General features: G+C 42.0%; 1 long non-coding RNA gene across 1 annotated transcript in view; it reads left to right on the top strand.

The window, feature by feature from the left end:
• Window positions 1-15985, top strand: part of LOC128652540 (uncharacterized) — a 145955-nt gene that overhangs the window by 42489 nt on the left and 87481 nt on the right. The window contains exon 2 of the long non-coding RNA XR_008401295.1: window positions 9519-9677. This is a non-coding gene — a long non-coding RNA (uncharacterized LOC128652540). The remainder of the gene's footprint in view (window positions 1-9518; window positions 9678-15985) is intronic.

Consider the following 15985-nt stretch of genomic DNA (forward strand, 5'->3'; position numbering starts at 1 on the left):
ACCCTATACTTACCAAAACAATTTGGAGGCCTGGGGGTTCCAGACTTATCTAAATACCGTAATGCTATATTTTTTAGAAGAGTGATAGACTGGTGCACACTCCCCATAAATAAGAATAGACTCTGGGTGGGACTGGAGCATGACCTTACCAATTCAGCACAATTAGGAACATACTGTTGGCAACCTAGAGGAAACCAACCACCACTAGTTAAAGATTACCCAATCATAAAAGAGACATTCGAAATTTGGTACAGTGTTTTACATAGACATCCACATATATCCACGATCCCCTCCCCCTTAACAACAGTGTTATCAAATTCTGACTTTCCCATAGGGTTGCCACTGACGCCTAAAATACCAGAGGGACTGGATGGTTTAATCCCATTATGTTCTATACTTGAAGAGGGTAAACTGTTCTCGAGACAGCACTTAGAGGAATTGGAGGTCACACAATTCACACACTGGTTCAGATACCTTCAACTTAGTCACTTTGTCGACTCCCACAAATTCAAACACCAAATCACAAGAGAATGTACCATACTTGAGAAACTTTGCACTCAGGACTCCCCGTTACTGCACGCCATCTCCCTCCTTTATCAACTCCTAGTCACTCCCCCCAAAACTTTACACACTTCAACAGTTAATTCCTGGCACAAAGAGCTCCCCTACACTCTTACGGAACAAGAATGGTTAAAGATCTTTCAGAACACAGCTAGATCCGCCCATTCAGCAGCCCTACTGGAAACAAATTACAAATTCCTACTCCGTTGGTACCTTACCCCCCATAGGTTGAAATTTATATTCCCCGAAGCATCTGATAGGTTGTAACAGTACCAACCGGATACCAAGGGTTAACACCAGGGAACAATGTCCTGCATAGGGAATCAGCAATTCACAACCCAGCCAGTTTTCAGGTTTAAACAGAATGTCTGCTTTATTTGAAGGCAGCACACAGATTTATACACCCTGGCTTCAGGTTACAAAGGGCATTGGTTTAACAGTAAAGCAAACATATGAACAATGCATCAAACCTCTAACAATCAAATAGACAATTCACAGGTAAAACAGATTAACATATTAAGTACTCAGACAATCTGATGTTGGGCAGTCTAGTTAACATAATCACACAAGGACACAATCAGTTTACCCAGACAGACTCCTGAGACACAATCAGATCTTAAACATACATAGAATACATCTTATTAGAGAATATAGGAACAGTTCTTATTAGCTATAAAGTCTTTTATGCCCACTTTGCTTATAGAGTCACAATTGCTCCCACAAGGGGCACTCACACCCTGTACCCATCCTGTATTTATGGATACAGGGTGACATAGACATAAGACAGAGTTATGAAAGTACATGGGGTGTCCAGCATATAAAATTCCATATTTCCATGCCGTCTCTGGGTATCCTTAAGCCCATGTACCTCCAGCCCAAAGAATGTTCCATAACAGGCCCTCCAATGTACAGTGGCGAGATTGGTTTTGTCACATCTCTCCCCTTTTCCAAACAGACTAACAGGGTATCTGACCTCCTGCCGGTCAGTGCCCTGGTTAGTCCAGCAACCCACCCATAAAACACAATTAGTAGTACAGCCCACCCACAATAAATGGTTACTACACCTGAGTACGGGGAAAACTTGTCCATGTCCAGGTGCCTCACCACAGCTGTGTGGGGGACTGGTACGCTGAATTGGTGGGTTGCGAGGTGGGCAGAGACCAGCTGTACTCTGCCCGGGTGCCAGCACTACCATGGAAGTAGCCTGGTGGGAGCCTGGTTGCTGGAGGGGAAGACCGACTGTCTCCCCTTCGGATACATAGCTGTGCTGCTGGAGGGGGAGACCAATCGTCTCCCCTTTGGCTAAACAGCCGTGTTGCTGGGGGACAGGACCATCAAACTCCTCTCCCTCTGGTTTGTCATGCTCGGCTGTCCAGGGTATATACTGTGCCATATACCACCAGAGCGCCTGGTAGGCATGTCAGTTTGCTGGGACAATCCATCTGTATTCCCGTTATGAGAGAGAATTCCTGTCCATACAAACAAGGGTTCAAATTCCTCAGTGCCCAGACCAGGGCCAAACAGTCCTTCAAAATCCCATCAGCTTCTTTACGAGTTTTCTGTACCTGCTCTTTATAGGTATCCACAATCCCTTCATACTGACATAGGGTGCCCTTGAGTTGCTGCACCTCACTATGAGCCAGCGTCAGCTTCTCCTCCAGTGTCACTAAGTTTGTCTTTAATGTTTCATGTTCCACTCTCAAGCTGGTGTTTTCTGCAGTCTGTCGGTGCAGCTTGTCTAGCAGAGATTCCTGTTCTAAACGTGCTTTTTCCTCTGCGCTCCTCTTCTCCTTCATCAGCGCATTGTAACGGGACCTCCACATATCAATAGCGGATAGAGATTTACTGAGCTCAGCGTCCTGGGGCTTAGCAGCAGGTGGGTCAGTCTCTGCTGCACGGATCTGGGCACGGGTAGTCACAGAGTTAACATCAGCGGGACCCATAGGAGCGTAGGCAGAAACAAGGGGGGCCAAGTCATTTCCAAGAAGAACATCAGCAGGTAAGTCCTTCTTGACCCCCACATTCACAGGTCTAGCGCCCACTCCCCAATCCAAATGTACCCTGGCAACAGGTAGGCTGAACACATCGCCCCCTGCTACCCTCACAGCCACAGTGTCTCCAGTGTACTGTTTCTCAGACACCAAGTTCTTTTGAAGCAAGGTCATGGTAGCACCAGTATCCCGTAGACCACTGACCTTCTTCCCATTCACTTTAACCAGTTGCCGGTTATTCCGGTGGGCAGCTTGCACAAGGTCTGCCTCATGTAGGATGCTCCAGCATTCTTGCGCCTCTACGTAGCGGGCCGCAGGCTGAGGATTACGTGGGATTCCGCCGGCGGGTCTTCTCCAGGACTGCGCTTGGTTCGCTGCGTTTAGGGGACACTCTGGTCTTTTGTGCCCTAGTTGCTTACATCTAAAGCACCGAATAGGTTGTGAGTAGCACCGCAGGGCTCTCTGAGGGTAGTTCGTGGCCGGAGGCCGTGTGGTATAGTGGTGCGCCGGGGTTTGGTAACTGGCAGCTGCTGGGGTGACTGGGGGTCTGTACTCCACTCTAGCAGGGAGCTTAGTGGTAGCAGTGTCCAGTTTGCGGGCATCCGTATACTCATCTGCCAAGCGAGACGCTTCCTGTAGGTTGGAGGGTTTATGGTCCCGAACCCACTCTCGAACTCCTGCGGGTAATTTGTCGAAGCAATGTTCCAACAGGAATAGCTGCAGCACCTCTTCCCCAGATATGGCTTGGCACCCCGCTATCCAGTGAGCTGCTGTGCGGTGCACCTTACATGCCCACTCAAGGTAGGAATCTCCAGCTAATTTAACAGTGTCTCTGAACCGTCTCCGGTATGCCTCCGGTGTAACCGCATACCTGGAGAGCAGAGCCTCTTTTACAGTATTATAATCCCTGACTTCCTCATCTGGAATGGCCCGAAAAGCCTCTCTGGCCCGGCCGGATAATTTTCCAGATAATATCGTGACCCAGTCCTCTGCGGGTACCTTGTGTAGTGCACATTGCCTCTCAAAATCCGCAAGGTACCCATCAATCTCTCCTTCTGTTTCCAGGTAGTTTTTAAAAGCTGCAAAATTTACTTTTCTCTTTTCCATCTTAGTCAGTATTGTAATAATCCCCCTCTTCCTGAGGTTACTGGCTTGTGTAGTTGCTCTTCTGGGCGATAAGGTTCATTCCGTCGCTGCCACCAATTGTTACGGTACCAACAGTGTACCAAGGGTTAACACCAGGGAACAATGTCCTGCATAGGGAATCAGCAATTCACAACCCAGCCAGTTTTCAGGTTTAAACAGAATGTCTGCTTTATTTGAAGGCAGCACACAGATTTATACACCCTGGCTTCAGGTTACAAAGGGCATTGGTTTAACAGTAAAGCAAACATATGAACAATGCATCAAACCTCTAACAATCAAATAGACAATTCACAGGTAAAACAGATTAACATATTAAGTACTCAGACAATCTGATGTTGGGCAGTCTAGTTAACATAATCACACAAGGACACAATCAGTTTACCCAGACAGACTCCTGAGACACAATCAGATCTTAAACATACATAGAATACATCTTATTAGAGAATATAGGAACAGTTCTTATTAGCTATAAAGTCTTTTATGCCCACTTTGCTTATAGAGTCACAATTGCTCCCACAAGGGGCACTCACACCCTGTACCCATCCTGTATTTATGGATACAGGGTGACATAGACATAAGACAGAGTTATGAAAGTACATGGGGTGTCCAGCATATAAAATTCCATATTTCCATGCCGTCTCTGGGTATCCTTAAGCCCATGTACCTCCAGCCCAAAGAATGTTCCATAACAGGCCCTCCAATGTACAGTGGCGAGATTGGTTTTGTCACATAGGTGTTGGAGAAAGTGTGCAGGGAAAGGAACCCCTTTCCACATTTGGTGGGAGTGCCCCAAGATAGTAGATTATTGGAAGAATATCAACATAGAGATGAATAAGATGCTGAATCTTAATATTCCGTTAGACCCCTTAGTATACCTGTTTCATTCAATCCCTAAATTCCCCTTCAAGCAATACACATCACTTCTCCAATTAGCCATATGTAGTGCAAAGCAGATTATTCCTAGACTTTGGAAGTCAGATACAGAACCCACTGTAACTATGTGGATAGCACAGATGAAAACTAATTTATCATTAGAAAGATTCTATTACTACACAGTGGGTAGATTGGATTACTTTGCAGAGATGATGTTCCTCTGGGACTCCTACCATCATCCTAAAGCCGAAGAGAGATAGGATCTACAGGATTAGTCTAGATATTCGCACATAATGAAATTATTCTTGCAGAACTCATTGTCTCACTAGTAAAGACAAGAAGACTACGGATAAACAATACTATAAGCAACTTGTTGATGTAATATTTTGAGTGTGCTGGTTTCTGACTGTCTGTTTGTATTATCATGTGGTAATATACCTCGTGAACTTTAGAGATAAAGACAAACTAATGATCTTGAACAGAAATGCAAACTTGACAGAGCAATACTTTTCTATTCTGTGGAATTTTTCTTTTTGAAATGTTTGTAATTTCTTTTTTGTTTCTTTATTGTTGAATAATTTTTGAATCACCTAAATAAAGAAAATTAAAATAAAAGATACCAGACTCCCCAAAGTATGCACTTACAGCACTCTGGGCCTAAACTAAGGGTTGGGATTCCTCAACAGGATATTAAAATATAACTTTTATTGATATTAAAATTAAAAAACCAAAATTGTTTGGTTAATACATACACAATTAAAATATGCTCCAGTGCCCAAATCAGTGTAATAAATTCCACGTTAGATCACAAATTATAATAATTCGGCCTCAATACATTCACCAATAATAGTGATCTAAATAATCCAGTAAATCAACTAGGTAATGGTTACCACAATAGTTATAGTCTAGATAATCGAGCTAATGTAAAAGTTCTCATCCAGGTAGTGTAATCTCAGCTCAATAGAATTCCACTATCATTGTTGAGTATACATGACAGTGGGTGATATCAAAGTTATGAGTACTTTACATCAATAATAGTAATCAGAGAATAGGGGTAATAGTAAGTTGAATATTCACAGAAAAAAGTTTAATAAAAAAAAAAAGTTATAACCTGGGCTACAAATTTAGCCAGTGTACTTGTATAAATAACAATGTGTGCGTGCTTGGTGCTACTATAGTTTTCTATATTTCATTAGGCGCATATTCCTAGAAGTTGGAATACGGTCTTTGTTAAGATAAACATAGTTCTGTGCCACCCAGACCTCAGATATAGCCAATTTTGTTTTGTTAAAGTTATTGAATGATTTGACCCTAGTTAGTAATATGTTTTCTGTCTGGTACAGTCCAGATTCAGTAATTAAAGTTACTGGGTTTGGTCAATACAGCAAATGCTGCAAGAATAATATGGCTCATATTAATACGTCTTCCTAATTTTGGGCACACACTCCATAGAAAACTTGGTCAGCAATTATTCTGGCTCCTCCCAGATTATATTGATTGATAAATGTCCTAGGGTTTGTTCATAGTACTATAGGTTATTTGGGGGCGCATACATTCATAAACTAGGTATGTAATTAATGTTACATCTGGCACAACTCAGATTTTATAAAATTTAGTATCTTTCAGTTTACAATAAATTTCTACAACGTAACACACATTCCTTCCAAGCACACGTTTATGTAGTTGAGTAAATAAAGGTGGCATAACCCAGATTTGAAATAATAATTATCATACAGCTCGTAGTTAATGCACAGCAAAATTGCAAGTGTGTGGAAGTTCAAATTATGTGCCTTATGGCACAGCCAATGCTATGATTCTAAAGTATTACAACTCACATTCATTGGTCTGTAAAATCTTGTGGTACACGCTCATTCATATACTGAGTTTATAATTCAAGTTAAGTCTGGCACAACCCAGTTTCAATAAATGCTTTCTATCATTCAGTTTGTGTTAGGTATCAGCGGTATAACATCTAATCATACAGAAAGCTCTGAAAGCTGAGTTTATAGTTAAAGTTAAGTCTGGCACAACCCAGACTTTATGAAAAAGCTAAGTGTCCATTAGTTTATCATTTGAATCAACATCGTAACACACATTCATTCCAAACACTCTATTTGGCAGTAAAAGTAAATAAAGTCTGGCACAACCCAGGTTTTATAAATAATCATTATCATACGGTTTGTGGTTAATTCGCAACTGAGTTGCAAGTTAATATGTAAGTTTCAGTTTGAGAGCCGTATGGCACAGCGAATGCTGTGATTATAAAGCAGTATCACTCGCACTCTTAGGTCTGTAAGGTCTTATAATGCACGCTCATTCATACAATGGTTTAGTAGTTTAAGTTAAAACTGGCACAACCCAGTTACTATAAAAGTATCAACGGCGTAGCATATAATTGTTCAGAAAACTCAGTTAGCAATTAATGAAATAAAGTCTGGCACAACCCAGGCTATATGAATATAACTTGTTATTGTGTATATAGTAAGGAAGGTATATTAACTATAAGCGCCGTGTAAGAAGCCCCTATTCGGTACACAGACCCAGATAGGCCAAATACCAATGATTAGCTCTATAATTGCGGTAACCCTACACTCCACATGATTTAGCGGTACTGGACTTGTTTAAAATACATAAGAAAATAGAGTGTGAACAAGTTCAACACTCTCCCCTAGCACCAAGCACGCACACATTGTTATTTATACAAGTACACTGGCTAAATTTGTAGCCCAGGTTATAACTGATTAAACTTTTTTCTGTGAATATTCAACTTACTATTACCCCTATTCTCTGATTACTATTATTGATGTAAAGTACTCATAACTTTGATATCACCCACTGTATTGTATACTCAACAATGATAGTGGAATTCTATTGAGCTGAGATTACCTGGATGAGAACTTTTACATTAGCTCGATTATCTAGACTATAACTATTGTGGTAACCATTACCTAGTTGATTTACTGGATTATTTAGATCACTATTATTGGTGAATGTATTGAGGCCGAATTATTATAATTTGTGATCTAACGTGGAATTTATTACACTGATTTGGGCACTGGAGCATATTTTAATTGTATATGTATTAACCAAACAATTTTGGTTTTTTAATTTTAATATCAATAAAAGTTATATTTTAATATCCTGTTGAGGAATCCCAACCCTTAGTTTAGGCCCAGAGTGCTGTAAGTGCATACTTTGGGGAGTCTGGTATCTTTTATACCATTCTTCCTTTGTGTTTATACTTATATTTGTGCACAAGCACCATTTCCTCTAGTACACAGTAGAATTGATTAAACACACACCTCCTGATTGGAATTACCATTAGAGGAAAAGTCCAAGTAGTGCCACTGTTCATCCTTGTGGGTTAAAATTATATTAAAAACCAGGACTTACAAAGGCTAGCTCAATTAAACCTACCCCAGCCGGGCTGACTCTAACCTCTACTCCTGTTTGGGAGAAAAGACCGGTCACGGTCAGATTTATTTAATAAACGGCTTTAACTATTTTTAAAATTATCTTATATTATGCACTCTTTAACACAACTCAAACTTGTAACAAGTTCCTCATAACTGGTGGCGACATCTAACCCTATCCTAACCCCTACAGACAGTCGGACGAGGCCCCTCTGGTGTTTGTAGCGCGACCCCCTGCTGTTCGCGCTCAATGGCATAGAGAGAGAGCTGTGATGTGTAGAGATCTTCGGTCTGCAATCCGTAAGGGAGAGGACCCTTAGGCCGGCACCTAGTGGGCATCTCCCCTCCCTGCTCCCAGACCATCACTCTTCTCTCTCCGTGCCCACTCCCAGGGCCTTGCCCGACCGCCACAAGAAGAAAGGACTAAATTTACCCTTGCCGCCACCTTTAACCAACAAGTACCTTACACACTAAAATACTACTTAACCATATAACTTTTAATTTTTTTTTTTTTTTTAGAGTATAGCTAACTAACTGACAGTTACCCACAGCCACTACCTCAAAGTGCCTGTGCCTGACGGTTGTGAATACCAACAAAAAAAATTACGTTTTTTTTTGTTCGTTTTTTTAGATTATCTGTAATAGTGCTCTCCTGATGTCCTTCATAAACAGATCTAACCCAACGTCTGTTAGGTGTATTCCACCAAGGCGATACAGGTCTTTCTTGTCGGCCGTAATCAGTTTGTGCCTGATAACAAAGCCCCCCAGGGCTGTGACCGTTCTTCCTAGCTCCCTGTTAACTATGTACCGCCAGTGCAGTTGAGCAACCACATTGGACCAGGCTATCCTCACATTGGACGTTGCAGCTCCCTGTGGCCCCATCCGTAACCCTGAGACTCCCCAACGTACCTGGAGTACTCCGGTCGTGTGGGCCCTCTGCATGATGATAGTCCCGCCCCCCAAGATGGCGGCTACACTCCTCCCCTCCCAATGAGTCAGAGTGGGAAGTCGCGCGAGAACGGCCATGCAAGGGGGCGTGGCCTAGCACCGAAGACGAGCCTATTGATTTTGAAGGCCTCGATGGGCTGCACCAGCTGCCACCCACCCTGGAGCCATCCTGGTCCTGCCGTATCCTCTCCGGGCTTATCACCACAGCCAGGGACTGGGCAAGGGCCAAGACGGCGGCCATTGCTGCCGGGGGCAAAGCCGGTAACAACTGTGCCGTGACCCCCCCTCCTGAACCCAATTGCCCTGCACCTGATTCCCCAGGCCCCGCACTAGGTTCCCTTAGTGTGGGAGGGACAGACTGCTGATCCATAACCGCCTGGGCCATAGGGGGAGCCCCAGAGGGTGAAAGTCTGCCTTGCCTGAGCTATTATGCCACTGCCCTGAAGAACCACCCCATTCCTGGTCTGCTGGGCCCAACTCCCCTCTCACTGCCTTCCTGCCCTTGTTAAAAGATTTCCTAGGGGGAGCCTTTTGGGGAGTGGGGGTACCGCCTCATTGTTGCTCAGCTCTTCTCTTTCTCCTGCAGGTCCCTTCTTCCTGGACGTCAGCTCCATGACTTCCCGATATCTCTTCGGTGGCATCGATTTTCTCCTCGTTCTATCCATCTTGACCTCAGTGCAGAAATTTTCTCCTTGAAGTCTGGAACAGGAAGAGGCCGGGATCACTGCTGCAAGACCCTATAAAGGTAAGCACAAACACCAGCCTCCAAACATGCAACAATATAACAACATAGTTTAGAACACTCCAGACTTCAAGTTGGTTATCTCTTAATGTTGTTACAGGCCCACTAGAGGGCCCTCCACTGTCATTTGTGTTTTTAAGTGTGTGTGTTTTACATTTTTTAATCATCTTAATAAATGTTATATTTTAAACAGCGTATCTATGTCACAATCTCATTGCTCTATACTTAATATAACCTATAAGGAATGTGAGTGCTCTCTGCGTGTACATCAGTCCAGGACTGATTAAATAAAGTTTTCTCTACCCAGTACACAGCACCGCCACCCCAAAATGTATAACTCTCGTACAATAATCCAATAGTACAATAAGACATTTAGGTTACTGGGGAATTCCTGACTACACCACTAGTAGTGCCATTAGTGCTTTTCCTTTGTTAAGCACTTATATATATGTCTATAAATACATATGTACACACATTTAAACACACACACACACATATATATATATATATATTTATACATACATAAATTTATTTTGACATGTATATGTATGTATCTTTATGTTAAAGCCCTTTGCCGCATTTTTTTCCTAACACCTGAAACTTTATATCTTTGAGCCCTTATACATATTTTGTGAAATTTTTTAAAATATTTTTTATTAGATAATCTTGTTATGAGCAGGGCCGGATTACCGTAGGGGCTGGAGGAGCTTCCCTAAATAAGCCCCAGGCCCATTGTGTTATTTTTTTTTTTTTTAATAATAGTGGCAGTCCGGGAGGGAGATCGTACACATCTTATTTTATCAGGGAGTTAGTTGAGAAAGTGCATGCGCCAGTTGTTTAGAGCACAAATTAGGAGGAGGGACCGAGCCTGCTCTGGATTGTCATGACTGAGCAGAGAGGGTCAGCAATAACGGAGCAGTAATAAGGTAAGTAACCTGTGTGTATGATAACATTATCCCCTGTCTATGGTGATGTGCAGCAGATTATTATCAAAATTACCCCGGCCTCTGGATAAAATTAACTCACAATTTACTGCTCAAGTGCTAAGCTAAGCTCAGATGTTACCGTGTAAATAAAGCTCTTGAGCAGTAAATTGTGAGTTAAAGGGACATAATACTCATATGCTAAATCACTTTTTGAAAGTGATGCAGCATAACTATAAAAAGCTGACAGGAAAATATCACCTGAGCATCTCTATGTAAAAAAGGAAGTTATTTTACCTCACAATTTCCTCAGCTCACCAGAGTTAGTAATGTGTGTAAAAAGTTATATTTCATCCGCATCGGCATCGGCAGGTAAAAAAAGAAAAAGAAAAATGAAGAAATGACCTTCAGCCAATCAGCATAAACGTTGCTGAGGTCATGAACTCTTTTACTGTGATCTCATGAGATTTCACTTAACTCTCATGAGATTTCATAGTAAACTTCCTTAAACTGAATAGGGAAATAACACAAATGTGCATGAGGCTCGCTCCCTTGCCTGTCCTGGGACAGACATACTGATTTGCTGCTTAAAGTCCCTTTACAATGGGGTGTGAATACTTAGGACATTTTGAGGTAAAATATCTTTCTTTTTTTACATAGAGATGTTCAGGTGATATATTGACTGTACTTGCGGGGGGGGGGGGGGGGGGGTTTAGGAAGTTTTAACATTTTTTTTTCTTAAATTATGGTTTAATCCCTTCTTTTAACTCCTGGAGAATCTTTTCCTGATTTCTGTGCTTAGATGGGTAGGTATTATTATTATTATTATTTTTTTTTTTTTTTTAAAATCCAGATTAAAAAATCAACAGTTGTATTAAAGGACCACTCAATGCAGTAGAATTACATAATTAACAAGTACATAATAAAAAGACAATGCAATAGCACTTACTCTGAATTTCAAATAAGCAGTAGATTTTTTTATTACAAATTATATTTTTTTTCAAATTTTCCAATGTCAGAGTGTCTGAGATTGCGTATGTGTGCCTGTGTCATTGCCTGAGCTTGTGTGTCTGTGTCAGAGTGTCTGAGATTGTGTGTATGTCTGTGTCAGAGTGCATGAGATTGTGTGTGTATGTGTGTGTCTGTGTCAGATTATCTGAGATTGTGTGTGTGTGTGTGTGTCTGTGTCAGATTGTCTAAGATTGTGTGGGTGTGTGTCTGTATTATATTGTCTGAGATTGTGTGCCTGTGTCAGAGTGAATGATATTGTGTGTGTGTGTGCCTGTGTCAGTGCCTGAGCTTGTGTGTCTGTGTCAGAGTGTCTGAGATTGTATGTGTGTCTGTGTCAGAGTGTATGAGATTGTGTGTGTGTGTGTGTGTGTGTGTCTGTGTCAGATTATCTGAGATTCTGTGTGTGTCTGTGTCAAATTATCTGAGATTGTGTGTGTGTCTGTGTCAGATTGTCTAAGATTGTGTGTGTGTCTGTATTATATTGTCTGAGATTGTGTGCCTATGTCAGAGTGTATGATATTGTGTGTGTGTGTCTGTGTCAGATTGTCTGAGATTGTGTGTCTGGGTCAGAGTGTGTAAAATGGTGTGTGTGTATTTGGGTCAGAGTGTGTGAGGTTGTGTGTGGCTGGGTCAGAGTGTGTGAGATTGTGTGTGTCTGGGTTCAGAGTGCCTGAGATTGTAGGAGAGAAAGAAGGGGAGTGTGGGAGAGAGAGAAGGGGGTGTGGTAGAGAGAAAGGTGGAAGAGTGGGAGACAGAGAGGGGGGGGGGGGGAGAGAGAGAGATTTTGCATTTAGTGAATAAGAAGCCTCATCCATTGCCATTGACATTAGCAGGACTGAAAATATGCCTTCTGAATAAGTTAACATTTCTGATGTTGTCAGGTGTTCTGCTTTTCAAGGTGTTATTAATACAGTATATTTGTATGAATATGACAGTGATAATATAACCCAAAAATAAATATAATTCTGAAAAAAGGTCCACAAATCCCTTAATATGGCACTGATCATGAGTGTAACTGTACTTCTTAATGTACTTTGTAATTTTTTTTTTGTTTCACGAAACAGTTAAACAAATTTCTGAGGATGCGGTAATCATTCTAGGGTAAATAGCGATTGCATTTACTTTCAACTTGCGATATGAGTACTAAAGCTGACACACACACAAGTGATAAATGCCTTTTTGCTTGTAAATGTTAGCGTGTCACTGTCATGATCTAGCATAGATGTGAACCTGGGACCAGTTTCTACATCTGCTACACTTGTTTCCCAGCCAGCGAACTTATCTCTTCACCACCAGATGGCTTGTTCTGATAAGGTTTTTGGAATTCTGTTTGCTGCAACTTTGACTCTCTTGCTCCACCTGCCTGCCAGCTGAAGTTACTCATCGATCAGCAGGTTTGCTCTCAGTTCTGGGCCTTGACATTGAGTGTTGCACTGACAGAGCCTCTGTTCCAGATTCCTGTTTGTATGCAGCTTTGCTGGATTTCCTGGTGCCTGACTACTGCTTTGTTTTGAGACTACTCTTCTGGATTTTCCCTTGGCATTGTGTTTCATTTCTGGACTGATTCCCTGGCATTTGACCTTGGCTGGCTCACTGATATTATTATTATCAGGTATTTGTAGAGCGCCAACAGATTCTGCAGCGCTGTAAACATAGTCAGTGTGCAGGATAGCTTTTGTAGGGGTCAAGTGGGTAGAGGGCCCTGCCGAGAGTTTCACTGTTATAGTCGGCTCTTATGAAGCGATCTGTAAACAGCTGGGCCCATAGCCTTAAATTCTAAGGGGTTCAAGGGGAAGGCAATGGCGTTAGGAAAGGTTAGTGTTGGTTTATTTCCTAAGGACTTCCCCAAATACTTTTGCTTGCTTGTTACCTATTACTACAGAGTTAACAGTCTACAGCTTATCCACACATCCTGCCTGCTGTTACAGAATTACTTGTCTACAGCATATCTACGTATCCAGCCTGCTACTGCAGAATTTTCTGTCTACTGGATATCTACATATCCTGCCTGCTACTGCAGTTTCCTGTCTACAGCATATCTACGTATCCTGTCTGTGAGACTTTACCTTTCATCTAGTCTGCATCTCTTGTTATGGAGTTATTATGCAAATACTGTGACTCTGTTTATGGCAATATTGCATTGCCTTATACTTCCTGTTTCCTGTTCCTACCTCTGACCTGGCCCCTACTTATCAAGCTGTCAACTTACCTGCATTTGCCGCACCAATACGCTCGCCTATGATCGCCTAACATCGCTGCCGCGGACCTGAATACGTTCTCCAAAATTACCAAAAAATCTGTCAAAAAGCCGCGCACCAAGTACAGGGCGATGAGCAGCGGACTGTTGTTAACTAACAGTCATCGATCTTGCTAGTCTTCGGCTTTTTCCCAGCTTTATTGGTACCCTTTCACTAAACACCCACACTATACTATACTGTTTACCCCCTATACCGCCGATCCCGGAGCCCACCACAACTAAATAAAGTTATTAACAACTAAACCGCCGCTCCCGGAGCCCACCGCAACTCTAATAAATGTATTAACCCCTAAACCGCCGTTCACGGACCCCGCCGCCACCTACATTATATTTATTTACCCCTAATCTGCCCCCCCTACACCGCCGCCACCTACATTATATTTATTAACCCCTAATCTGCCCCCCTACACTGCTGCCACTATATTAAATGTATTAACCCCTAAACCTAAGTCTAACCCTAACACCCCCTATCTTAAATATAATTTAAATAAATCTAAATAAATTATTCCTATTTAAAACTAAATACTTACTATAAAATAAACCCTAAGATAGCTACAATATAACTAATAGTTACATTGTAGCGATCTTAGGATTTATTTTTATTTTATAGGCAAGTTTGTATTTATTTTAACTAGGTACAATAGTTATTAAATAGTTATTAACTATTTAATAACTACCTAGTTAAATAAATACAAAAGTACCTGTAAAATAAAACCTATCCTAAGTTACAATTACACCTAACACTACACTATAATTAAAATATTTACCTACATTAACTACAATTAAAAAATTTTTATAAAATGATCTAAAGTACAAAAAAACACTAAATTACAGAAAATAATAAAATAATTACAAGATTTTTAAACTAATTACACCTAATCTAATCCACCTAACAAAATAAGAAAGCCCCCCCCAAAAAAGTAATCAGCTCTTTTACCTGAAAAAAAAGTACAATACCCCCCCAACATTAAAACCCACACAACCAACCCTACTCTAAAACCCACCCAATCCCCCCTTAAAAAAAACTAACACTAACCCCTTGACGATCAGTTTACCTTGAGAAGTCTTCACCCAACCGGGCCGAAGTCCTCAACGAAGCCGGGCGAAGTGGTCCTCCAGACGGGCAGAAGTCTTCATCCAAGCCGGGCAGAAGAGGTCCTCCAGACGGGCAGAAGTCTTCATCCAGATGGCATCTTCTATCTTCATCCATCTGGCGTGGAGCGGCTCCATCTTCAAGACATCCGATGCGGAGCATCCTTCCTGGCTGACGACTACCCGACGAATAAAGGTTCCTTTAAGTGACGTCATCCAAGATGGCGTCCCTTCAATTCCGATTGGCTGATAGAATTGTATCAGCCAATCGGAATTAAGGTAGGAAAAATCCTATTGGTTGATGCAATCAGCCAATAGGATTGAAGTTCAATCCTATTGGCTGATCCAATCAGCCAATAGGATTGAGCTCACATTCTATTGGCTGTTCAAATCAGCCAATAGAATGCGAGCTCAATCCTATTGGCTGATTGGATCAACCAATAGGATTTTTCTTACCTTAATTCCGATTGGCTGATAGAACTCTATCAGCCAATTGGAATTGAAGGGACGCCATCTTGGATGACGTCACTTAAAGGAACCTTAATTCGTCGGGTAGTCGTCGGCCAGGAAGGATGCTCCGCATCGGATGTCTTGAAGATGGACCCTCTCCGCGCCGGATGGATAAAGATAGAAGATGCCGTCTGGATGAAGACTTCTGCCCGTCTGGAGGACCTCTGCTGCCCGGCTTGGATGAAGACTTCCGCCCGTCTGGAAGACCACTTCGCCAGGCTTTGTTGAGGACTTCGGCCTGGTTGGGTGAAGACTTCTCAAGGTAAGGTGATCTTCAAGGGGTTAGTGTTAGGTTTTTTTAAGGGGGGATTGGGTGGGTTTTAGAGTAGGGTTGGGTGTGTGGGTTTTAATGTTGGGGGTGGTATTGTACTTTTTTTTCAGGTAAAAGAGCTGATTACTTTGGGGCAATGCCCCGCAAAAAGCCCTTTTAAGGGCTATTTGTAATTTAGTGTAGGGTAGGGCTTTTTTATTTTGGGGGGTTTATTTGTTAGGGGGATTAGATTAGGTGTAATTAGTTT

Source organism: Bombina bombina, chromosome 1, assembly GCF_027579735.1.
Source record: "Bombina bombina isolate aBomBom1 chromosome 1, aBomBom1.pri, whole genome shotgun sequence".
NCBI classification, from domain to species: domain Eukaryota; kingdom Metazoa; phylum Chordata; class Amphibia; order Anura; family Bombinatoridae; genus Bombina; species Bombina bombina.